Source organism: Theropithecus gelada, chromosome 6 (genome assembly GCF_003255815.1).
Source record: "Theropithecus gelada isolate Dixy chromosome 6, Tgel_1.0, whole genome shotgun sequence".
NCBI lineage: Eukaryota > Metazoa > Chordata > Mammalia > Primates > Cercopithecidae > Theropithecus > Theropithecus gelada.
In genome coordinates, this window is record NC_037673.1 from 123,479,657 (window position 1) to 123,504,181 (window position 24,525).

A 24,525-nucleotide genomic window follows, 5' to 3' on the forward strand; every position below is an offset into this window, starting at 1 on the left:
TTTAAAGTTATAATGCCCTTTCCACTTGTCCTTTTCAAAAATGAGAAACGGCTCTTATAAATGACATTTTATTTGTGTTACTTCTTTACATACAGGTTTATAAGCACCTGTATTGTACTTCTTATATAAAGGGACAGAGTTAACTGTGTGAATCCCAACTGGGTTCCTGCTACATGTTTGCATATGGGATTTCCCCTCTTTATTTTTCCATGAAACTGGATTCTCCACACCCTACCAACCCCAACCGGTCAACACTTTGCCCCCCAAAATCTTGTTTCTTCTTGTATTAAAATATGAAACCTATCGGTGACTTTAACTTAGAGTTTGTGATCAGACACATTTAATTGGTCTCTTCCATGCAACACAGGTAAAAGAAACAGCCAAAATTGCAACTTAGGCAGCCAACTAGTAACCTGGTAAGTACTACCCTTACAATGAAAAGTTACCAACTGGATGCCAACTTTACATTTCCCTACCTACAAGAAGGAATAATAAACAAACAGACTTGAAAGATGAATAGAAGCATATAGTGTTAACAGTGGAACAAGTCCATACAAATGATCCAGTTTTCTGTTCCTTTCTCAGAAGAGGAACCTGGTGACTCCTGGTGACTTTCTATATCCATCTCCAGTCAGAGACAGGGCCTGGACCACTCAGGGTTCTGAGTGGGGTTGAAGCAAAATGGAAAACCTGGCCATTCGGTCATTTACACTGACTTCATAGAGAAATCTTTGAAGGTCCAAGAACTCTTCAATAACTAAAATTAGGTAACCGATTTCATAAGGTGGTAAGGGGTTACACAAGGCACATAAAGGTTTAGATATTTATTAGTTATTCATACATTTAGGAAACTAGAAAGGACAACCAAAATCAACATGTTTCATTTCAAAGCAAAAAAGTATTTTGTACACTCCTAGATATTTTCTAGCAAGTTTCCACTAACCTCTGTCAACTCACATTCCCTGACAGAAGCTAGAAAATGAGCTAACCCTATATAGCCCACAACCAGCTCACTTTTGTGAGGGTCGAGAACCAGGCCACAGTGGCACATCCAGGTCCAACTGTCACATATCTTGTATTTTCTCCAATCGGAAGCCAACAAGCCTCTTACTGCCAACAACCTCCAGAATGTTCATTCTGGAGGAATGTCTGTGAGAGCCGAGCTTCCAATCCCTTTCCCAACACACTATCCCTGGATTAAGCAGGAAAATCTAGGCTCTGTATTTAAGCTGGAGATGGAATAAAGACTAAAAATACTGTCAAAATACTTTTTCCACTGAGGAATATTATTCAGCCTTAAAAAGGAAGGAAATTCTAACATACACTACAATATGAGTAAACCTTCAGGACATTATACCAACTGTAATGTCGGCTACAAAAGACAAATACTGTATGATTCCACCAAAATGAGGTAGAGTAGTCAAAATCACAGAGACAACAAAGAGAATGGCGGTTGCCAGGAGCTTGGGGAAGGGAGTTTTGTAAGATGAAAAGAGTTCTGTTGATGGATGGTGGTGATGGTTGTACAATATTATGAATGTATTTACTACCACTGAACTGTACACTTAAAAATGATTTAAGATGTTAAATTTTATGTTATGCAAATTTTACTACACAAAAATAATATAAATTATAAAAAATACTTTTTCCATAGAGCCTTCATACTACTCACTTCCTCTCTTAAAAGTGATAACCTGCATGAAATAATCCTAGTTCAAAATAGAATGTTTTAATCTGCATTAAAGACTTTTGAAAATGTGAGCCTAGGAAGATCTCTGAGATTTAAGCAATGAAACTATCTACTCAGTACACTGAGTCCATAAGCCAGGGTACTTCTGTGAAGGACTCTATGCTGGAAGTGAATGAATAAGGCTCTGATGACTGATCCAAATGCAATCATCGCGGCATGCCTCTATCTACTCATCCAAATAACCTCAAGCTCTTTGGGCATGTGTTCAACTGCTCAATCTAGCATGAGGGGATGGCTATGCTCACAATCCAAGGCTCTATTTTGGTCTGGGCCCAAAAAATGAGGTATTGTGTCTCATTTGGGTATGCAGCAGAGCACTGCTTTTTTTCCCTAGTCCATTGCTTAAAAACTAGACTATGCATGTATGTTTAAAAAATTAGGTATCTTCTGTGGTAAAAATTCCTACATATAAACAACACATCTTCCTCATGTTGCCTGGAAAGAAAAGGAAAAGGAAACTGATTCCCTAAAAGTGTAGTTTTCCCCCCATTCCTATATTATCACATCTTCAAATACGGAGATAAATCGGATTTTAAGGTAATTCATTTTTAACTGGTTGGTTATTCCTTGTTAACAATTTCAAACACCAGGTGAATCTACAGTTATGACTGTATATAGTTGATTACTGCTTCCCATGGACACTTTTAGAATGTAAAAGCTGCCATTTTAATTGGCATTCGGAGGTCTGCCAATGTGCAAACCCAAGCAGCTCAATTATTTTGCCCAACTGGGAGAGTGAGTTATCTAGAAACAAATGGAATGGTAGATTAAAAGGTTGTCCTGGCTGATATTTTCCAGTTGGCCTACAGTTAGTTCAGCCCTGTTGAGTCCTTCCACTTCTTTGGACAACCAATGCAGCAAGCATGGTGAGACATAGTCCTTGGGCCTCTAATCTTAGCTGTGACATTTCCTGTCTCATGTTCTACCATCAATAGTGACCCACTTGCTATACCATGTGATTTTCCAACTGGGGCTTTTGATGCTCACACATGGGAAACACAATTATTTTTATATTTAGCACAAAATGTAGCCATGAAATGTTTCAAATGATTTCCAGTTCAAGATATCCACACTAATCTTATTTTGTGGTAAACCTTTCTTTGCTCTGTCATTTAGAAACATTATAATAGTTATGAACCATTAAAACAAAGCTTTCACCTTTTTAAAAAAGTAACTTGTGAAAATGCCACATTATGTCAGTATCTAGTAAACTGAAAACTAAGCAGCAAAAAGTGAAAGAATCATGTCCTAGTTACAAGAAACAATACTTCTAGTATCACTGAGGTTTGAAATCATTAGAGAAGTGAAAATAACTTATTAATAATAATAAAAAAGAGTAGATAAAAACTAATACTCAGAGATGGAACAGAAGTGTACAAAAAGACAGAGACCCAGGATATGTTAGGTAAAACTATGGGCAAAAACTAAAAGCTCACTGAAAAACAGTGCACAATAAGATTGCAAATACCTAGCAAGAAAGCTTTACAACACAACAAAATATGCCTGAGGGTACCTCAGTAAAGCTGGTTTATTAGGCAAAGTAAAATTTTCATTCATAGTTTTCGAAATTAAGAAGAAGGCAATCCATGCAAATTTATGTGTGTGTGTAACACAGCAAATGACTGTTCAAATTTTTAAGTCTTTTCTTGTTAGACTTAATTTACAACCTTAAAGAAATGAATAGAGTCCAACACTCTCATAAAGAATAACTCATTCGATGTCACTTGTGAAAAAGCAAATACCTAACACTCAACTGAATCTCCAAAACAGATGTCAGGAGTCTGCAATACACCTATTTAAGTGAATTTTCAAAACTCTGTGGCTATACCAACTAGAAAGCAGTTGCTTTCTAGTTGAAGTGAATCATAATGGACCTTTCAAATCACAGTGTTCACACATGGAAAAGCACATGTTCCACTTTGCCTCTGCCAAACAAGCTTCACAGCCATCCCCCGAAATACTTGAGAAATATTCCAGCAATGTGTGTGTATCCATTATGGACTCTTTCTCACTGCTACTGCTTTTGCTATACATTTTGTTATAACCTCATGCTATTTTTCACCCACATGGCTTAGAAAGCAACAACAACAACAACAACAACAACAAAGTAATTCAAAAGAAAGGAAAAGAAAAGCTTCTGTTAAGCCAGGGCTAAATCTACTGTATATGAAAACTGCTGTCAAAGGCAGGCTCTCAAGAGCTTACACAGACCATGTACCCATTTAACTTAATAATGATACGTTGACCCAGCCTTTTAATTACTGGTCTCATTTTCACCTGGATCCTGATGAGTTCTCACAATTATACACCCAAATCTATCCAGGTTATTAAGTGAGGAGGAAAGGGAATCCTTGCCAGGATCCGTAAGAAGGAAATACGATGCAGACAACATCATAACATCCTCTTCCTTTCTTTTTCTGACTTGTCTCTGATGCATAACATAAACACAATCTGGATGAATTAGATTAAAAATTACTCTCACATAGAGACCAATGTAATAGAACAGAAAACCCAGAAATTAATTAATTCATGTATATAAGGTCAACTGATTTTTGACAAAGGTGCCAACAACATCCACTGGGGAAAAAACAGTTTCTTCAATAAATGGTGCTAAAAGCAATGGATATCCATATGCAGAAGAATGAAACTAGATCCTATCTTTCCCCCTATACAAAAATCAACTCAAAATGGATTAAAGGCCTAATTGTAAGACCTGAAGCTACAAAACAACTGGAAGAAAACATAGAGGAAATGCTTCAGGACATTGGTCTGAGAAAAGATTTTATGACTAAGAACTCAAAAACACAGGCAACTAATGCAAAAATAAGTAAATGGGATTACATAAAACTAAAATTCCTCTGCACAGCAAAGAAAAAAAGCTGAGTGAACCAATAACCTGAAGAGTAGAATATTTGCAAACTATTCATCTAATAAGGGATTAATATCCAGAATATAGAGAACTCAAACAACTCAATAGCAAAAAATCAAATAATCCAATTTAAAAATGAGCCAACAGGTATATGGAAAAATGTTCAGCGTCGCTAATAGAGAAATGCAAATAAAAACCACAATGAGATAACTCACCCCAGATAGGATGGCTACTATCAAAAAGACAATCTTATACACTGCTGGTGGGAATGTAAACTAGTACAGCCATTATTGAGAGCAGTATAGAGATTCCTCAAAAAACTAAAAACAGAACTACCATATGATCCAGCAATCCCACAACTGGGAATTTATCCAAAGGAAAGGAAGTTAATATACTGAGGAGATATCTGCAGCCCCATGTTTATTACAGCACTATTCACAATAGCCAAAATATGGAATCAACCTAAGTGTCCATCAATGGATGAATGGATTAAAAAATGTGGTATATATACACAATGGAATACTATCCAGCCATAAAAAAGAATGAAATTTTGTCATTTTACAGCAACATGAATGGAAATGGAGGACATTATGTTAAGTAAAATAAGCCAGGAACAGAAAGCTAAACACCATATGTTCTCACTCATAAGCAGAAGCTAAAAAAGTTGATCTCACAGAAGTAAAAAGCAGAACAGCAATTGCTAGAGGTTAGAAAGGGTAGGAGGAAGTTGGGGATAGGGAGAAATTGCTTAAAGGATATAAAATTCCAGCTATGTAGGAAGAACAAGTTCCAGTTTTATAGCACTGTAGTGTTTTATAGCACTGTAGAATGACTATAGTTAACAATGATATATTATATACTTTCAGATAGCTAGAAAAGATATATTAAATGTTCCCAACACAAAGAAATGATAAATGTTTGAAATGATAGATATGATAATTACCCCGATCTGATAACTACACATTGTATGTGCTGAAACATCACTACATACCCCATAAATATGTACAATTATATGTTAAAAATAAATAAATTTGAGAAATTACTTTCAAATACAGATGTATTTTACTCACCATAAAATTCAGATATGTTTTTGAAAATATGATATGGGAAGTTTAGCTCAGAAGTATATTTCATAGTAAGCTACTCTAACAAGTTTTTCTGTAGAGGGAACACCAGAGGACTAGAAAACAATGTCAAGTAGGTTTAGACTGACACCATGTGCAGAGACAACAGAGCTTTTGAGATCAGCTGGGGAAAGGTCGAGGGAAGATGAGCAGGGAGGAGGGGAAAGTGAAGTTCTTGTCAACATTAAATGATGATTTATTCAGTTGAATGCGAAAGTCACACTGCAAGCCCCAGAAAATAATGCCTCACAATGTAGTTGGCAAATGACACAACCCACAGAATGACAGGGAAAGAAAAAAACAAAAAGAGCACACACTTTAGTGGAGAAGGTCCTGAGCTGAAAGCCACAGAAAAGGACTTCGAAGGAAAGCACTCTGCTTCATTTCTGTCAACCCCTTCCAAACTAATATTTGAGGTAAAGCTATTTTCCAACTTGTACCTTCATGATTACCTAGAATCACTAAGAACATAGTTCTAAGAATAAATCATTCTAGTGGATACAGTAGCACTCCCCCCTTATCTGTGGGTTCACTTTCTGCAGTTACAGTTACCCTTGGTCAACCATGGCCCGAAAATATAAAATGGAAAATTCCAGAAACAAAGAATTCATAAGTTTTAAACTGTGCAACATTCTGAGTAGCATGATGAAATCTCATACTGTCCCACTCCATCCTGCTTGGACATGCATCCTCTGCTTGTCCAGCGTGTCTATGCTGTCTACACTCCCTGACTGTCAGTCACTTAGTAGCCCTCTGCATTATCAGATCAACTGTTGGCAGATTCTAAGGAACCCTTACTTTACTTAATAATGGCCCTAAGAGTAGTGATGCTGGCATATTGCTATAATTGTTCTACTTTTATTATTAGTTATTGTTGTTAATCTCTACTGTGCCTAATTTATAAATTAAACTTTATCATAGGTATATACGTGTAGGAAAAAAACATAGTACATATAGGTTTTAGTACTAACCATAATTTCAGGTATCCACTGTGGGACTTAGAACACATTCCCTGCAGACAAGGGGAAACTACTGTTGTGAGTTCAAATGAAAAACTATGTGTATTGTACACAAAAAATTTTATTTTTTAAATTAATTTGTCACTGCACAATCTGCAGACTGGGAGAAAAGTTTTGCAATCTACCCATCTGACAAAGGGCTAATATCCAGAATCTACAAAGAACTTAAACAATTTTACAAGAAAAAGACAACCTCATCAAAAAGTGGGCAAAGGATATGAACAGACACTTCTCAAAAGAAGACATTTAAGTAGCCAACAGACACATGAAAAAATGCTCATCATCACTGGTCATCAGAGAAATGCAAATCAAAACCACAACGAGACACCATCTCATGCTAGTTAGAATGGCAATCATTAAAAAGGCAGGAAACAACAGATGCTGGGGAGGATGTGGAGAAACAGGAACGTTTTTACCCTGTTGGTGGGAGTGTAAATTAGTTCAACCACCGTGGAAGACATTGTGGTGATTTCTCAAGGATCTAGAACTAGAAATACCATTTGACCCAGTGATCCCATTATTGGGTATATACCCAAAAGATTATAAATCATGCTACTATAAAGACTACACATACATGTATGTTTACTGCGGCACTATTCACAATAGCAAAGACTTGGAACCAACTCAAATGTCCATCAATGATAGACTGGATTAAGAAAATGTGGCACATATACACCGTGGAATACTATGCAGCCATAACAAAAGATGAGTTCATGTCCTTCGCAGGGACATGGATGAAGCTGGAAACCACCATTCTCACCAAACTATCACAAGGACAGAAAACCAAACACTGTATGTTCTCACTCTTAGTTGGGAATTGAACAGTGAGATCACTTGGACACAGGGAGGGGAACATCACACACCAGGGACTGTTGGGGGGTGGGGATCTAGGGGAGGGATAGCATTAGGAGAAATACCTAATGTAAATGACGAGTTGATGGGTGCAGCAAACCAACATGGCACATGTATACCTATGTAACAAACCTGCATGTTGTGCACATGTACCCTAGAACTTAAAGTATAATAATAACAGAAAAAATACCAAAATTAGCTGGGCATAAATTAAAATTATGAATTATCCCAGTCCGCAATTTAGTCTTGTAAGTACCTTCATTTTTAAAAGATATGTCAAATTAAAAATGGTGTCCTTAAAACTGCAATCAATTAAAAAAACTAAAGTTGAGTATTACTCAAATTTCCCTCTTGTACAGATGCTTCTCAACTTACAAGGGGTTTATATATCTTTATGAACTGAACATAAGTTGAAAATATTGTATACCAAAATGCTTTAATACACCTAGAACATCATAGTTTAGCTTAGCCTATCTCAAACATGCTCAGAACACTTATATTAGCCTACCATGGGGCAAACTCATCTAATACAAAGCCTATTTATAATAAAGTGTTGAATATCTCATGTAACTTAGTGCATACTATGTTGAAAGTGAAAAACGGAATGGTTGTATGGGTACCATCACAAAGTTGAGAAAAGTCAAACCATCATTAAGTCGAGGACTATCTGCATTAAGCTCTCTTGAAACTTTACATAATACCCCTATATCAAAGAACTTTGATATCTGTATCTTTTTTCATCCTCAAACAAAATGAAGAATTTTTTTTAGTTTTTAAATTTTATAGGAAAAAAATCTGAGAGGGATATATTCAGCTCAAATGACAACTGGCATCCTACTTTATTCCTAGTGTAGAAGATAAAGACTGGATTATTAGAGGCCAAAACTTATAAATATTCATTCCTTCATTAACTTATTAACTCGTCTGTTCATTTGCTTTACAAAACAGCTAGGGTCTCTACCTTCATTGAGTTTATATTCTAGTAGAGGAGGCAGATAAAAACAAGTAGACAAATGAGTAAATTACATAAGATTGTGAAGCCAGGTGCGGCGGCTCATGCCTGCAATCCCAGCACTTTCGGAGGCCAAGGCGGGCAGATCACCTGAGGTCAGGAGTATAAGACCAGCTTAGCCAACATGGTGAAACCCCATCTCTACTAAAAATACAAAAATTAGCTGGGTGTGGTGGTGGGCGCCTGTAATCCTGGCTGCTAGAGAGGCTGAGGCAGGAGAATCACTAGAACCCGGGAGGTGGAGGTTGCAGTGAGCCAAGATCATGACAGTGCACTCTAGCCTGGGTGACATAGCGAGACTTCATCTCAAAAATAAATAAATAAATACAAATAAAAAAACAAATAAAAATAAAAAAAGATTATGACAAGTACCATGAAGGAAACAAAAATGGGGCAGAAACAGAAAATTGGTGGTAGTGCAGGGGATCCTAACAGATGAGATGGGGTAGTCCTGGGAGGCACCTATGAAGAGTAGACATTCAAAGGCCTGAATGGAAAGGATGTCGACATACAAACTGAAGATGTACAAGCCAAGCGGAGGGAACAGCAAATGCAAAGGACCAGAGGTGGAAATGGGACTGGCTCATTAGACTAACAACATGGAAGCCAGTATGGTTGGAAAATTGAGTGAGGGCCAGAGGGTAAGTAATGAGGTCACAAAGATAAGCAAGCCGATCACCCAACACCCTGTAAGCCATGGTAGTCTTGGGATTGTCTTTCAAGCAAAGGGAAACCATGGAGAGCAAGCTGAACCTAAGTCCAATCCTAGCTTAGCCACTTTGTAGCTATGTGACCTAAGCAAATTACTAGCTCCTCTTGGATGCTAAAATCCTAATTTACAAAAGGGTACTCAATAAATAATGGCCATTTACATTCATCAGTAATTATCAGTATTGTTAATGCTATGAAATATAAAGTTAATAAAAAATTTTATATTTAAATAGCCTATACTGCAAAATAATATGAGAGAAACATAGAATTATTGAGAAATAAGCAAATTATTTAAATCTTTTTCATTCAGTAAAGATCATTCACTTATTTAGTACAAATAGATATAAATTAGTACATTCAAGTTCATTAGGGTTTATTGTGGTCCTAATCAGAATAATTATTGATTTTGGCACATTTCTCTGTCCTTAATTAGTCCACATTGTGCCTTTTCTCTTGCCTAGGCCTTGCCATTTTGTATCCAGATAGTCATGAAGGGAATTTCATAGTTATTTTCCAAGTCAGGACAAGTAGTAGACACACTGCCTGCCAACATCTACCACCCTACCCCATCCCCCACATACCTATACATACTTCTTTCTTGCTAACAGAATCCTAATTTTGTTCAAGTTCACTCCCTCCCTCCCTCAGGCAATGATGGCAGTCCTTTGCTAGTGACACTGACAGATGGACATGCAAAGCAGTTCTGATCAGAGAGCTGAGAAATCCTCTGGGATTCTTCTTAGCAATAATTTCATAGGCTTCAAAAGGAGACCTTGGAACGGGGGCAGCAGACCCATTTTATGTGCTGTAGATATTGTCTTGTCTGCAAGTAACATCTAAACTGCTGAAGCCATCTTGCAAATAAGAAAAGAACCACTTAGACTGGAATGGTCCCTGAGAACAAGAGAGGCAGAGAGATGAAAGGACCCTGTTTCCTTGATGATGTTATTGTGCCACTGAATCAACCAATCCTGCCACCTGCCTTACTTCTCACATGAGATAATACACTTCCTTACTGTTTATGTCAATTTGAGTTGGAGTCTTTTGTTTTGTATGCAGGAGATATACTACCAAGTGTATCACATTACTTCCATGTGGACATTTCCATTTGGAAACATCACAATTTCTTTGTTTCTTAGCAGGTCTAGGACAGGAACTAGGACTCTGATTCTAGCCCAGTGATCTCAAGAATCCTGGGATAGGAGACGAGACAGCTTTTTAATTTACAACACTGGCATAGTCACCCAGAAAAGCCCAAAGGGAAATGCCCTAGAAATCACAACAGAAAGATGGTACTTTAGCATGAGTAGCCAGTACCAAATAATCTCTCTGTGGCTTTCCCTACCTGTTTAATAACTTTGACTTTTACCTCCTACCTGTCTGAGACATCTGTTCTTCTCCCATGACCTAAACAAAGCACAATTTTCATTGGTCTTCTGTTGCTATAAAGCAGCCAACTCAGCTCTTATCCAATTACAAGAGTTTCAACAGAGATCACATAGAGCTAACATAGATCCCAGGCACAGGCCAGATGTTGAGGAAGCAAAAGTAGCTTCACACTGTATAGGTACAAGAGGTTAAAGTGGAGGGGCACTCCAGAGAAGGGGTGCAATATTTTAAGGAGGTAGACTTACCTGAACAGAAAAGAGGAAAAAATCTTGACCATCTGTTATGGTCTAAATATTTATATCTCCCCAAAAAGACATTGAATCCGAATCCCCAGTGTGATAGTATTAGTACGTGGGGCCTTTGAAAATTGATTATGAGCCCTCCTGAATGGTATTAGTGCCCTTATAAAAAGAGACCCTAAGCCAGGTGTGGTGGCTCACGCCTGTAATCCCAGCACTTTGGGAGGCCAAGTTGGGCAGATCGCTTGAGCTCAGGAGATCATGATCAGACTGAGCAATATGGTGAAACCACGTCTCTACAAAAAATGCAGAAATTAGCTGGGCATGGTGGCATGCATCTGTGATTGCAGCTACTCGGGAAGCTGTGGCAGGAGAACTGCTTGAGCTCAGGAGGTTAAGGCTGCAGTGAGCCGAGATTGCCACTCCACTCCAGCCTGGGTAAACAGCAAGACCTTGTCTCAAAAAAAAAAAAAACAAAAAAAAAAAACCAAAAAAAACAAAAACCAAAAAAACAAAAACAAACAAACAAACAAATAAATAATAATAAAATAAAAATAAAAAGAGACCCTAGAGAGCTAGCTAGCCCTTTCTGCCATGTGAAGTTACAGTAAAAAGGCACCATCTGTGGAGAAGAAGGCCCTTCCCAGACATCAAATCTGCTGGCACCTTGATCTTGAACTTCTCAGCATCCAAAACTGTAAGTAATAAATTTCTATTATTTATAAGTTACTCAGTCTATTTGTTACAGCAACCCAAACAGACTAAGATATCATCAAACGACATTGGCTATTTTTTTCAGCCATGTAGAGTTTTAAAAAGTGAAAATATTAGGGACCAGAAAAAATATCCATTTACTACCCCTCCGAGTCCCCCCCCTCGCCCCCTACACACACAAAGCATAGATGATAACTGACTATGGAGGGAAAGGATGGAGTAGGATTATTGCTTGGGGAACTGATGGTGGGGGTCAGAAATAAAAGATTACATAAATGTCTAGTGGTTCACAACAAGCAAAAAGCAGGATGGCATGAAACCAAATTAACCATTCCAGTCTAATAAGCAGTTTTCCTACAAGAAAATTATAGAATTATAAATTTTGCATGTAATAGAAAGCAGAAATTATAATACACACAGATTTCATAATTTCATACAGTATTTGAGAAACATTACTTGGAAAATGGGGTGAACATTATAACTGGTGGAAATTTGCTAAGAGACCATAATTAAAACGGAATAGTAAATGGTGCCTTAGCTCTTGAAAGGGTCACTATCGGGATTCCATTTAATGTCTTCATTGCTAATTTGCAGTGAAAGTGGAAATTCATTCAATGTAAGGAGAGTATCTAACTGTGAGATGTTGCCAGGGGCAGGAAAGTGTAGAAAACTAAATGAAGAGGTTAGAAACAATACAACTTAATTAGGTAGATCACCCAAAACACAAAAAATAGAGTAAAATAAATGAAGAAAAACCTGAAATTCACTGGCAATAATTCTGAAGGGAATGAAAAAAGTGACAACTGTTGATATTAGCTATAAAAGTAATAACTTAGCCTCAAAAGAGAAACAGACCACAGCTAGTGAAAACAACAAATTAAGAATCTATCACCAAAAGATACATCAGTCCACATGTCCTGTTTTTAAAGAAAGCAGGGTAGGCCTGTCCTTCTTCTCCATATTCTGTGTATACTTGTTTTGGTTTTATAGAAAACCTCATCTTCTTGGTTGTAATGAATATGTGTGTTGCTATTTGAGTCATATGATCTTGTTTCTCAATGATAGATAAGTGAGTGGGAAGTGGTAAGAGTAATTAGACAAATAAGGGGGAGGTATCACTGGCAAGGATGGGTAAGGTTGGTGAGAACTAAGGTTTTGTGAGGTTAATCACTTTTTTGCTGTGTAGGCTGTCAGAGCATGTAATATCCCATCAGAAAATCACACTGGAATGCTCTAAGCAAGTCCTTTGAGAATGGGCAAAAATGCATTACTCTCAAAGGGAAAAGATTAATGGTGACACTGATGGTAACAGAGCTTTTATAAAGTGGATCTCTTACCTGAAAAGATGGGGAAAGAGAATATCACAGAAAGGAAAACATTACTGGAAGGTGGAGGCTGAATTAAGGAGTAAGTTGAAATTAGGGAAACAAAAGTTAAGAACTTTCTGGCTGAGAACCTCAGTATGTGCAAAGTGTAAGAGGAATAAGATTTAATAGTTAGGATACTGAAAAGCAGATAAGGGAAAATGCAAATTTCCACAGGGAGAACATCTACTAGTTGCCAGAAAGGGTCTGCACATAATTGGTTCTACAACATCCCTTGAGTCCTCCCAACCCCCGGATCCAAAGGCAAAAGCACAAGCCCTAGGATACGCAGAAACAGGTGCTCCTGATTTCCAAGACCCAAGAGAAACCAGCATTTGAGTTCATGACCTAATCTGGAATTGCTCATCTTTTCTGTGGCCTCAAACATATAAGTACCTTCTAGGTTTAACCATTCAATTCTCTATTTTCTTCTTGGCAGGCAGGTATGAGAAGAAAGCACCTACATTAAGTGAGGCTCAATCTCCCAGATGAGACAGAAAACAGGGGACCTTGATCTCTTGCAATCATTTAAAGTCCCATAAGATCCAATACAAAAAGGCTATCCTAATGTCCCCTTCAGGTAGTTGGCTTAATTCAACTGATCCTTGGTCTGTACACATGGACACATGGTCCGTACACGACCTCAGCAACCCACTGCCCAGGACTAGTGTTTACCTAAGCCATCAGACCATGTGTTAAACATGACTATGTAGAGGGTGCTTTGTAAAGAAAAGGAGATTTATAAATGAAAACGACAGTCTTCCCTCAGTATACACGAGGGACTGGTTCCAGGACATCCACATATACTGAAATCCACCAATATAAGTCCCCCATTTGGTCCTGAGGAATCTATGTACATACAAAAACTCTGTCCTCCCTATATGTGGCTTTCAAATCCTGCCAATACTGTATTTTTGATCTGCTTATATAAGTGGACCTGTACAGTTCAAACCTGTGTTGTTCAAGCATCAACTGTATTATAAAAATTAGTTTATAAAATAAAAATTTGCTGGAATTGTCTTTTTTTAAAAAAAAGTTTCCCTCAGGCTGGGCATGGTGGCTCACACCTGTAAGCCCAGCACTTTGGTAGGCTGAGGTGGGCAGATCACTTGAGGTCAGGAGTTCAAGACTAGCCTGGCCAACATGGCGGAACCCCATTTCTACTAAAAAATACAAAAATTAGCCAGGTGTGGTGGTGCATGCCTGTAATCCCAGCTACTTGGAAAGCCAAGGCAGGAGAATCACTTGAACTAGGAGGTGGAGGTTGCAGTGAGCCGAGATCGTGCTGTTGCACTCTAGCCTGGGCAACATAGCGAAAATCCATCTCAAAAATAAATAAATAAATAAAAATAAAAAATAAAAAAAGGTGACCTCAACAAATGTCAAACTTCCCCTTCGTGCTGAACTTCAGACATTAGCAACCTCTAGGCCAAGCACCATTTTGCTCTTCAAAGACCCCTAAACTCCCACGGCCAAAGCTTAGTCACCTGCATTGGATGACAAAAGGAACCAAGTCATCTTCAACTTCAAATGACATTAGAGTGAAGCTGTCCCAAGTTTCAAAGTAGGACTCATGCGTCAGCTGCCTTTTCAAGATATGACAAGGGGTATGGGAACAAAAGAGAAATCAGGGGAGATGACCTAGCCTAGGGTGGGAGTTGGAGACATCCTTGAAGAAGACACACAGGAAGGTAGTGAGAGGAGGAGGCAAGGTAGAAATGAAATGGAGGGACTTTGGAGATGGATGGAGTAGGAATGGATGATATAATAGTTCTATGAAGTGTTGAGATCACTGCTAAAGTTGACCGTTGAACACCAGGATTCAGCTATTGCTACCATTCAAACTTTTGGTGAACTATCTTTATGCATATCCTTTTAAGGCCTTGTAAATGTTCACTTGTAATTTGCGGTAGCCTCTAGTGCACCCAGCAACCGTTTCTTGAGTAACCTTGCTTGAGAAGCTACAAGATGAAAAGTGTGGTCCCTCCCCTCAAGGGTCTCCAAGAGGGAGAATACAGGAGATAAGGTTCTGTCTGAAGAAGACATCAGGTCAAACAGGGACAGAGAAAAGCTTCCCAAAGGCACTAATATTTGAACTGAATCCTGAATTGGCTAAGTAGAGAAGTACTACCCATGATAGGTACTCAGTTAGTATTTGTTAATTAATTTTAGCTCACTTTCATTTGTAATGATTACCTGAAATATCGTTTAAGGACTGGGAGCTGGTTCTTATCACCACTTTTTCATTATTGTCAATTAAAAAGATAAGTCTATCTATTTTAGTGTTCAAGGGTATAATCTGAAAAAGTATTATATCTTACCTTTGGCAGGGGTGGGGGAGTGGACTCATAATTTTCCCAATTATGAGGTCTCTTCTTGTTCTATTATTTCATAGCAAAAAATTTTAAAAGCCTTAAAAAACAGCACATTTTGCTCACTTGAAAGATGTTTATATTTTAGCATAAAATACACTCAGCAGCTCCTAACATAATTGGATGGCTACACATTGCAAAAACTTGATTTCTTTTTAATCAAATTTTTAGAACCATACTGGGTTTCTTGCCAGTACTGCAATAGTGAGCAATAAATACATCATTAGATCAATGGTGGTCCAATGATGGATTACTCAAAAGATAGTTCCAGCCAAAAGGAATAAACCCAGAAGTAACACTGTGCAGAGATTAATAAAATATTGTTTAAAACACAGATACTAAGTTAATATAACAGGGAAGAAAACACTGCAAAATAGAACAGAACAGCCATAGGTTTATTATATAGTGATATTGATCACAGATTTTCCTAAGTACTCCAGAGCAGCCACACTATTATATATGCCTCTGATTAGACCCAGAGATGAGAAGGAAAAAGTTATATATATATATAAAGAAACTAACCAGGGGAAGGCCTGCTGCTATAATAAATTATTTAAAGCAAGCAGGGTGAGCAGGTTGTGAAGACAATATAAAACAGAATCAATGCCTCCAAGAAACTCTAAACCGTCTGCACCTCTATAAATTTCTTACCACCCTGTCTGGCATTTTACTGGAGGTATTTCTTTTCCATCATGCTACCCATCCCACCCCTGACCCTTCACTTTTTGCCCAGTTCTTTTCTCAGAGCTTAACATTTGTTTTCCTTCTGTAACCCAGGATGCTGTCTTCAGTTATATTTTTCAGCTTGTATCAGGAGAGTGTCTGTGAGGCCACAGATGAGTGCATCTGTCACTTCATTCATCTGGATCTTGAATTTCCCACTGACACTGTAAGCTGGGAATATCTAATATGATACACATATCAACATGACTTCAGTATTATCCTTCATCTTTTTCTTTTTTCTTACTACCGTTATCATTAAATCCACAAGCTTAAGCTGTTGTGAAACTTTTGCAGCTCAACGACTGTCCTATATTAGAGGATATTACTAGAACCAAAAAGTTAAAGTGAAGGTTGGGAACTTAAGGTGGCATTTTGGAGGACAAATGGTAAAATGGCTAAAATGGAAGAACTAGGAGATGTTAAGAGGGCAGATTGACTTAAAAAGTGAATTTTTTACAAGTAGATTTTGCTATGGGGATAAGGGTAAGAAAAGAAGCATAAAAACTTGAAAAGAATTTGTCAAAGGAAAGTTAGATGCCAGAAGAATGCCATAGCTTAAAAAAAAAAAAAAAGTTATAATAGAATTGTTGCTTAGAAGCTTGCAATGACCTACGGCCCAGTTTCAAGAAAAGCAGCATTCTACTATAGTTTTTTTAACTGGGCAGAAATCAGTCCCATTGTATGAGCAGGGGCTGTGGATAGTATATTTTAGGCTTTTCCATTTTTCTAAGTCTGTCCAATCACACAGTAGCTAGGCAAATAAAACAAAAGCAACCCTATTTTGCCAGAGTAAAAACATTAGCAGCTTAACATGACAATAGACAAAACAGCACAGGGCTAAAACACTGGTCTAAAGGATTCTACACGTAGGCTTTGCTGCTTTTGTAATCTGGGACTTTTAGCAAATTATTTTCCTCTCTGGGTCAAGCCTGCCTGGTTAAGGTCAGGGTCATTGAACTAATTATTACATACGGTAGTTAACTTTATAAAGAAAAATATTACAAGGTCACATTCAATATAAGAAACAATTTGAAGAAAAAGGTTAAAAAAATTGTAGATAATATGAATTACTAAGCATAACCCTATCATATCACCACAATGCTAAATCAAAACAATTTAAGTTGCAAGGCCAGCTTCTCAGTTATTGGTGTCAACTTTGAATATGAAAGACAAGATCTAAATATTATCTTTTTGTAGCTGCTGTTTGCTCATCTGTAAGAAAGTGGGAAAAAAATCATTGTCCTCAAAGGATTGTTAAGATAAGTGACCTATCAACATGCCTGCCAAGTGCTTCTTTAAACAGAAATTACTCTGTAAAAGTCCCAGTGACGATCCAGTGTTCTGGAACAATCCAAGTTCAATACCCTGGCCTATCCACATCCTTTTGTTATGAGGCTACTTCTCACCTCTGAAAGAAGTCATTTGTTTTTTTAGCTACTTGGATGGTAGAAAGAGGGAAGGGTAACTTCTGATAGATCCTTTCTCTTTCAAACCTTATTTAGTAGTCTTAAATGGAGAATTATGCCAGTCTGAAATGGGAGAACAGAATCCAAATGTCAGTATCAAATGATAAATAAAAAACTAATTGACAATAATAAAAATTCACAGTGTTCTCAGTGAAAGGAGAGGTAGCAAACAATTCTCAACCCACATCTCTGTGACAATGAGAAAATCTATTTACTCAATTAATTGGGCAGCTCAAAATACTCCTAAGGTGACTTTCAGAAAGTAAGAATCTCTGGGCCTCTGGGTGGGTGGCCTGGGACACTCTTCCTGGCCACAAGCAAAATAGCCACAGCTTCCCAAGGAGATTATTGACCTCATATAGTCTGTAGTAGCCCAGCTGCGGTGCTGGGCTTTGTTCTAGAACAGCTTTTAAAGAGAAAAAGGGTGCCTCATGAAGATAAGGATTCTACCTTGCAGGAGGAAATGCTCAACCATGTGAATTAGGAGTAGCAGTCACCCCAGAGCATCCCAGGACTCCACCGAACTCAGAGTGGGGGGTGAAGGAACTAAGACTGGGGTTTGGGGTTGGGTCTTAAATTCATCAGGTCTTGTTTAATCAGGCAGACTTCCTTAGAATCAGGGCCAACCTGGAATAGGGATAGTTGAGGATTCCAAAACACTTTCAGACATAAGACAAAAGGGGTCCATTGTTGAAGACAGAGAGTTAATGCATTACCTATAAATTTCACATGGCCAGTAAATGCCACCTGGACATTTCTGAACAATTATTTGTTAAATCAACTCACAGACTATAATTTTTCTTTTATGTCATTAACACCATTCCAGTGTTTCTCAAAGTACAGTGAAGGGATCCCTGGCATTAACATCACTTGGCGGTGCCTGTGAAAATGCAGATTCCTAAGTTCCACCCCAGACTCCTAAATTGAAACCCCGGGACTGAGGTCCAGTCCAAGAACTGAATTTCTAAGAAACAGCCTAGTTAATTTGGATGATTCATATCAAGGCGGGAAAATTATTATGTCTATATAGTCCATTAGAAATTTAAAGACATTCACAGATTAGTGTTTTGTATGTTTTCCCCAAAATGCTTATATACCATAAAATTGAAAACAATACTTCTTGTGATGAGTTCTTAAAAACCATTCCAGCTTATTCTGCCCATATTTAATGAACACCATTATTAAAATGTAATTATGAGCATAAGATTATTGGGAAAAATATGAACTATGCTTCTCAAGAATACTGCCTTTATTTTGCCACCAAAGTAATTATGCTATTAAAGGAATTTATTGTTTTTTAAAGTATCAGTCACTTGGCTGCAAGAATTTATTAAGCTATTATACTCCTCCCATACCCTTTTAGTCATCAGAATTTTTGTGATAAAGCATTTTTATTATTTTAAAACTATAAATTGTGAACCATTGCAACTAGTGATTAGACTGATTGTGAATATATGTCCAGGTTATAAATTCCTAAAAGCATGTTTCATTAGAATTACCAAGGCAGTCTTAACTATAGCTTCTGTGATAAAGCTCTGTTTACTTCTATTAAGGTGGGTTTTTTTTGTTTTTTTGTTTTTTTTAGTGCAAAATGATTCAGTTTTAATGCATTCTTTTAACAAGCAAAAGCAAACGGTTTCTGATATACATGCCATACTGCGAGGCTGTAAACCAGTGTTGCATGGTGATGTGACAAGCACCACATTTCTAGAGGGATTTTTTTTTTTCTCCAAGCTCCCCCTCCCCAAGCCGTGGCTATAATTATTTCACAAAATGCAGTTTGCCATTTCTAGAGACAAATATTTCCTTCTCCCTCACCTAACTGCAAGTTCAGGCCAAATATTGAATGAAAATGAACTTGAGAGGCAGCCTTTGTTTGTAGCATGTTGTTTCTGCTAAGAGTTGCCCCCTACCCCGGCTCCACCCCAGTGGTCAAACTGAAGTGTACATGTTATGTTTTAACAGATGGGCCGGCTGGCGGCTGCTGGGCTGTAAAACAGGAACGCGTAATCTGCACCGAGTGGTATTGAGCTGAACGCTCGTAAAGTTCATGGACATACTCTGACCCAGACAGACCAGGCAGATGCAGACATGCTTACGCATACACACTCACTAACACCCCACAGCTCAGAGGATCCATCTCTGTGACCCAAGGGAAGTTCAAGGCTGAATTACCCCTTCATATATTTACCTCATTCACCTTTTAATTTTATATATACACACACTCACACATGTACACGTATATACGTGTGTATATGCGCATCTACATCTACGTATACACATACAGAACTCTATATATCAACATTTTCATGTATTTTCAAAGGTCTAAACATCCCCAAATTCTGGACCTGTTTCTGTCTAGTATTTTCAAAAGCTCTCATTCATGTCAAATATGAATTATAAGAAAACATCGTAGTGAATTCTATTTAGTCCACACATAATATAAAGTACATGCATGTAGTTGGCCTCAGAAAAACAAGCTGCTTTTACCCCCTTACCATTAAGGCGGAAAAAACAATCTAACCCAGACCGAGTCACAAACGGAGTGTCAGGTTTAACCTTGAGTTCTCTGCTGTCAATTCCTGACTCAACTTCATTACCTAAACACGCTGGTGCTCAAACACCAACCGACCAGGCTGGCGATCCCTTTCGCAGCCTCTAGGATTCTCCAGGGCTCCGGGCACCAGAACCGACAACAGCTCCCGCCTGGTCCTAACGAAGTCCTTCGGACACCCCTTGCGGGTGGATGTGGAGGTCCGAGCACCTCAGGAGGGGCATGGATTCAAGTGCTAATAGAAAGCAATTACTTTAGAAAGTTCAAAGCCCAGCAGTGCTCCCAATTCCTCTCAGTAGCTGCAGAGCACTGAAGCACCCGCTACAGAACCCGGCTGGTACTCCAGTTCTCTGGCGCTGAGACCCCACCTTGAGCCCGATGAGCGCTCGCTCAGCCTGGGGATCCAGACGCGGACGCTAGGTCTTATCGTGCGGCACAGCGCGAGTAATTTCTCAGGAACCGCGGTCCACCCGCCGCGGGCGCGGAGGCCGCCCCAGCGCTCCGTGTAGTCGCCGTAGAGGGGCAGGGGACGCGTCCCGGCCCCACCTACCCATGTCAATTATGCCAAGTTGGTGCGGACGGCAGCCCGGTCCCGGGCGGAGTTGGGATGCTTTTGACAACAAGAAGTTCGGGAGTGGGGATATTGGCACGGAGTAAATCCCGCCCAGCCCTGACCTCCCCACAGCGGTCACGCTCGGACGAACGGACCGCCGAGCGCCAGGACGCGTCCTGTCCCCTCTCGCCGGCGCCGAACCGTGCCGAGAGGAGCCGCTAGCCCGGCGCGCGGCCACTCACCCTCCTCGCTGAGTCCCGATCGCAAACCGACGTCCCTGCTGCGGGTTCTAAGTGCCAAGTTGCCCCCACTCGGTGGCTGCTCACGGCCCAGTGGACCAGGCACATTGGCTCCGGCGGGCACCTCAGCGGGAGTACGGCAAGCCTGGCGGCCGCCGCGGCTACACAGTCGCCCGGAGCGCGCTGACAATTCACGGACCTGCTCAACGAATGAGGCGGAACGCGGGGCTGAGCGGACCAGGCTCTGGAGGGGAGGCGGGGCCGCGCGGCGGGAGGGGCGGAGCCAGCCCCGGGGCGTCATCAGCCCATGACTGGCGGAGCCGGCAGCCAATCGTGGTGGCGTTGGGGCCTCCCCGTAGCCGCCGTCCAGTCGCCTGCGGCCGAGGGCCGGCTAGGGAGACGCGCCGGTGGCTGGGAAGTTGGTTGTTGCGAAGGGCCGTGGCTGCCGGCGGGCGCTGCGGGGCTCTCTGCATCGGGACCCGAACGGCTCTGGAGGGAGGCAGCGGCCCTAGAAGGCAGTTGGCTGAGAGAGACCAGGAGCTTTCGGAGCTGCCGCGCGCATAGCGCTGAGGAGCAAGAAGCCAACCTCAGCGCGGGTCGACACGCCAGTACCTAGCGCCTGCAGCAGGCGCGGAACTTAGCTGTCCCATAGGAGCCCCGCCCGGAGGAAGCTGAGGGCCCAGAAAGGATGAGTTCCGGACCGGGTCACCCAGTCGCAGGTGGAAACCTGGGCTCCTCTGGAAAAGGTTCTGATCTCGATCTGGCTATCTCTGAAACAAAACTCCAGCCCCGCAAACCCCCCAAAGTTCAGTACACGTCCCCGTCCTCACCCTTGCCCTCCGGGCCACCGGCAGCGGGGTCTTGCCGGCACCTCGGGTCTCCTCCTCCCGACCCAGGGCGTCGCGGGCACAGCTGGCGGCCAACAGAAGGCTTGGGCGCTCGACGGCGCCGGAAGCTGTGAGACCCTCCCTCTGGACGGACTGCCCTGCGGGGTGGCATCCTCTGCGGTGACTTCTGCTGCTGTTTTTGGGGTCCGCCAGGATTCCAAAATGCAGGGCGGGTGGCTGGAATTATCCATCTTCGTGGACAGGAAGCCCCGGAACGAACCACATCTGTCCCACTCTGCTTCCGCCCTCCTTCCCCGTCGCGAGCTCCTGGCTGCGATGGAGACATCGGGCGAGCTCGGGGATCCCGACCTCTCAGGGGTCACTCGCAGTCGAACAGCCTGGAATATGGCCTTGTGGGCCCTTCCAGCCCAACCCCCTAGGACCCCGCTGCTCATCTTGTCAACCAGTTTCTGAGTCCCTACCCTGGCTGCAGCACGCGCTTGCACAGGCGCGCTGAGCTACTAACATAGAATCAAAAGCAGGGGGTTGGGTGTTCTTGCTTTCCCGCTGAAGCCTAGAATGTAAGCAAGCCCTAGACCGTCAGCTCTGGGTGGGTAGGGGCCTCTCCCTGCCTAGAACTGCACTTGCCATGGGTAGGCACCTAACCCTTACTAGTAAAGGGTCAAACAACCTGCTGCCCGGATACTGACCTTCACCACTTATCTCTTGCTTCCAGCCCAAGCGCACTTCAGACCATTGCCTCATTCAGGTCCCAGGAGTCCTAAGGGTTTTAGTCTCTCAGTATGGGCAACTATTCACATGTAAGGGAGCTGCAGGTGTTATTTCAATGCCATCTGGCCTCTATAAGGTCTTGCATCATAGCTGACCTCTCATGAGAAGGTTCTGATGAGGTCACCAGGGAGAAGGAATGTAAAGGGCTGGTGGCTGAAAAGGAGTGAAATGGCCCCTCTTAGGTGAGCTCTGGCTTGGTTTGAGTTTCAACTCTGTCTCCTCAGCTCCATTTCTCAATGGGAAAAGGTTCATAGGAAGGTTGTCAGAAAGTCAGGAGACTAGGCCATGGACAGCCCTTTGCAGACCCTGAAAAATTGCTCAGTAATGCAAAAATTGTCCATATTTAAGTTATTTCTTTTCTATCTCGTGAACCAAAGGACTGCTACAGGCAAGGAAGACCATCTGACTCAGTTCCAGGGGTTCCTTAGCATGCTGCTGATTGGCCTAGGAGAACGGCCTTTGCCCATAAAGTGTTAGATGTAGACCACATGAATGGAATATTCACCAGGTTTCTGCCCAGGTCTGGATTGGGTAGGGACATGGCTGAAGGTGCCACACAGGAGAGCTAGAGAGAAGACTTGACTCCCAACCTGATTCTAGCAGAACTCCACTTTGATGTGTTTTTAAAATTGTGCTCTTCTGTTTGCTTTCACGGAGGCTGCCATGAAACATCATCTTTGACTAGAATTACCAGGAAATGCTCATGGAAGAAATATACTTCCTTGGATTTTTTTCCTACCACACTTCAGGATATAACTAGAGAAAACGTTTGCCAACAGTGCTTATCATATTAGTACCCTCTGAAGCTTTTCATAGATGCTGATTACTATTTTTAAAATCATTTTGGGAATAGGAGCCAAACACTAGGTCGTGACCGTAAATTACTTTAGTATTTACATTACATGATTAAAAATGGAAATAAAGGAAATTTCCTGTCATAAAACAAGTTAGAATTAAGCAGGTGACTTTCATGTCCCAATTTCCAAAGTTTTCTGTTTGTTTCAGACACATAAGATCATCCATGGGTTCCTGGACAAGTAACAGGTCTCATTTTCCCTTGTAGAACAGAAGACATGGAAAAGACAGCATATTCAGACTATATTCGTGTTTCCATACCATCTTTTGTTGTAATTGATTTTCAACAAGAGTCCCTAACAATCTCTTGAGTTTGGGCCATCCCCATATTCTACAAGGGAAAATGAGATCTGTTACTACTCCAGTAACCCATGCTCACACTATCTGTATGGAACAGAGAACCATGAAAATCTGGATGCAGAAGTCACTTGTTTAGTTCCAATCTATTTTGCGAAAGGAAATTTCTTTTACTCAAAGAGATGAAGAAATTTACGGAATGGCTTTGGAATGAGAAGATTCAGGTGGGACCAAGCAAGGCTTGTTCTTTAGTGGATGGTAAGACTGTCTTCAGGCACTGTCACTCCTTTCTGACACTAAGACAGTATTTTAGAATCTCCTAAATTTCAATAGGATGTGATTGGTAGGAGTCATGGGTTCTAATCTTAACAGCTGCTGGGGTGGGTGCTCCTTGCAGTCACTCATCCTTTGTTATACTCTTGCTTCTTTAACCATAAAACAGTAGTGGTAGAATTGGCCCACTATGTGTAGCTGCGTAAAGGGGACATCATGACAGTGGTTATGAAGCACTGCAAATGCGTTGCATTTATAGTAGTACTGACTGCTAAAAAGGAGATGAAAATGAAGTTGAGATGGGAAAATAGTGTGGTATGAACAATTACTATTTATATGTGCAATTTACATTTTTCTATTTACATGTGCAATTTCCTCCTTCCTTCCCTTCCCTCTCCTCCCTTCCTCTCTCCCCCTCCCTCCCTCTCTTTCTCTTTCTCTCTCTCCTGCTCTCCCTCTCTTTCCCTCTTTCTTTCTCAGACTCACACTCTGTCACCCAGGCTGGAGTGCAGTGGTGTAATCTTGGCTCAC

The 24,525-nt window shown here is 40.6% G+C and overlaps 1 protein-coding gene across 2 annotated transcripts in view; it reads right to left on the bottom strand.

Annotated features, from left to right (window-relative positions):
• MARCH3 (membrane associated ring-CH-type finger 3) overlaps window positions 1–22,173 on the bottom strand; it is a 149,660-nt gene extending 127,487 nt beyond the window's left edge. The window contains exon 1 of one of the 2 annotated variants that reach the window (XM_025389007.1): window positions 20,954–22,173. The gene's annotated coding sequence lies outside the window, so the exon portion shown is untranslated. Of the gene's footprint in view, window positions 1–20,526; window positions 20,774–20,953 lie in introns of those variants that run through there. The other variant, XM_025389008.1, reaches the window with a different exon arrangement.
• Between the last annotated feature and the right edge of the window lie 2,352 nt (window positions 22,174–24,525).